Raw genomic sequence first — 3101 nt, 5'->3', positions numbered from 1 at the left:
ATGGGTTGTTAATATGATTAGGATTGTGTGTTTGGCTTCTGGACATCGAAAATACATTTAATTTGAAAACCAACAGAACAAGAGAAAATGCTGGTTTCAATGGCATAATGTTAATGAGGAAATGTTTAGACTATGGTCAGATTTTGGTTAGGCTACTTTGAAACAAGGTAAGACATGCCTCAAAAAATTAAATAAAACTTGCAGGTACTGTATTCCCTCCACTCAGATTGCAAGGTGGGTGATGTGCTATGCGCAATTGGCACTGCCCGTTCTCTCGTTCTTGTGACCATTTGATCTTAACAAACCGTGCCTTGCCTATGTCGACAGAATCAAGCCGATAACGTTGTTTAACATTATATTTGTCAAACATGACTGGTGTTTAGCCTATATTTTTGTAATTAGTAATAGTAATAATTCTCAATTAAGTTTGGCTACATTTCTGGTGTCTCCCTCATGTCAACATGCAGTCTCATCACTGTGGAGCTATATTTATACTCATTCAAGTCACGAGTGTGTCCCAAAGTTGATGGGTTCATTGATCTCTTCAACCAATTTCTGGAAGTCAACCCCAGTTTCGTCAGCAACACGTGACAGCGCTGGGCCTTCTGAGCATGTTGGTAGGGGTAAGGGGTTTGTTTGGGATTCACAGAGAGTCCGCTGGCAGACTTGAACTGACAGCCTGTTTGAGAGAGGGAGACAACAAGAACTTATTGTAGATGGATATATGAGAAGCTACATCTCTGCTGTAGCTTGATCAGTAGGCATACCTTTAATCACTTTCTTGTTCTGCTCTCTCTTCCACTAGTCCACTGAGCCTCTGTCATGTCTGACAGAGCTGCATTTCTAAGAACTGACACTAGAAGGGAAAATATTAAGCAAAAAAGTATCGGTACATTTCTATTTAAGATTTAAGATTCAACAATCTTGAAGAGCACTGATCATGTTGCATCACCAATGGTTTATGCGAAGATTGAGGTGTTATAAGCTGATCCTAAATCAGTAGCTTAATACAGGACTTGCTGTGGCAATTAAGGAAACACAAATGACAGACTCCAGCAGTTACAATCTTTATTTGCCTATTGTGATGCTAAACTCAAGCGTATCAATCAAAAATAGACTGTATGGGAAGAAAATACATTACAGCAAACGTTGCTAAGAGTTTTCTGCCATGGAGAAATAACTAATTTGGCTTGAGGGATTACAACTGGGTGAAATTTTGACCAAATAAGGTATCATCTAAAAAACATATGTTTTGTAGTAACAAAACTAGTACTCCATGAATCGGACTTCTTACCTGTGACATTCACCTCTTCCATGGTGAGAGCCGATGTGTGGTGAGATTTTCTGGCATTAAATGGATGCTGTGCATCACCCAGGTTGCTGCTGCTGCTGTACACAGTGGTGGCAGGTGGGGTGAGTTACCCCAATGCACTATGAAGCTTATTGAAAAGCACTGGAAAACTAGAAAACCTCAATAACAGTCACATTTGAATCACAACCTCTACATATTGTACACATATTGTACACACTTTTTTCAGTACTGTGACATCTATAGATGAAGAAAATCCCCCACATGTGGATAAGCACATACCATGCTGTACACAGGGTACCTGGCGTAAGTTTTGCCAAGGGACCACTTTATTTGTGCAATGTTTACTTGAATTCTGATTATTTCCAGGGATATACGACATGCTGAAATATACGCTGAGTGAACAAAACATTAGGAACACATGCTCTTTCCATGACAAAGACTGACCAGGTGAATCCAGGTGAAAGTTATGATCCCTTATTTATGTCACTCGTTAAATCCACTTCAATCAGTGTAGATGAAGGGGAGGAGACAGATTAAAGGAGATTTTTTAAAAGCCTTGAGACATGGATTGTGTATGTGTGCCATTCACAGAGTGACTGAGCAAGACAAAAGATTTTTCTGAGTGTATCAAGAATGGTCCACCACCCAAAGGACATCCAGCCAACTTGATACAACTGTGGGAAGCATTGGAGTCAACATGGGCCAGCATCCCTGTGGAAAGCTTTCAACACCTTGTGGAGTCCATGCCCGGACTAATTGTTCTAAGGGAAAAACTATGTTCCCTTGACGGAGTGATGCTGCATTTAAAGATTAATTCTCAATTTACCCCCCTTATTCCAGATAGGAGGTTTATCATTTCATTATATGATGTGTAAATATGTCATTGCCCTCCACCATAGGTTCCATTGTTCAAAAACATTTTTTCATCAGACAATGATACACCATGGGATATTTCTAGGAAACTCTTCTTGCCTCTCTTTCCCTCTAAAGCTTTGATCAGAAAAACATATTTTTACATCACACTCTTTGTTTACCAGACCTCCGTAATGACTGACAACATTTCAATTTTATTACGTTGGATGCATATAATTGTGCGGTGTAGGGATCAACTTCTGGATCAAGAGTGGTATTTCATGTGTTCACCTGGGACGTGTGAACCCAGGACATATGTCTTGACAATATGACAAATGGTTGCTCTGGTGGCAATGCCATGATATTTGACACTTTTAAGTAAGTAGAAGCCCCCCCTCCAAAAAGCCATATTACAACCTATGTATTGTGCTAACTGCGTTGTTTGCTCTTTAACCTGTTAATTTATATGCCTTGCGACCATAATATATAGGCCTAAAGGGCAAAACAATAAGAAAACAGTGGCAGAAAAGCACTGCCTCCACTATTCCAGCACCGTTTCAACTTCAACATTTCAACATTATCAAATGACCCCTGCTTCGTGTAATACAGTGACAACTAAAATATACCAAAAACAATTTAGTCCAATCTTAGTCCAATCAACATAAGCTAAATATGATGATAATAATATCCATGATTCTGATTTCTGTGTGCGCGTGTGTGTGCATTCGTGCAAGTAGAAAAACATGTTGACTCACCCTACTTGTAGAGAAAAGCCAATGCCATCCTCCTCTCTTTCATGTTGATGAAACGGTCTATCAGTCATGCAGTGCACACTTTATTTTTTGTTGTCCTAGGCTACCTGGCTAAAATGCTTGCTTGCTTGCCTAAATTCATGGGCAACATTATCTAGTTAGCATTAGCCTTCTACATCTAGCTA

Source organism: Oncorhynchus nerka, linkage group LG3 (assembly GCF_034236695.1).
Source record: "Oncorhynchus nerka isolate Pitt River linkage group LG3, Oner_Uvic_2.0, whole genome shotgun sequence".
In the NCBI taxonomy this organism is placed as follows: domain Eukaryota; kingdom Metazoa; phylum Chordata; class Actinopteri; order Salmoniformes; family Salmonidae; genus Oncorhynchus; species Oncorhynchus nerka.
The sequence above is the reverse complement of the archived record's forward strand: the minus strand, read 5'-3'. Positions refer to the sequence as shown.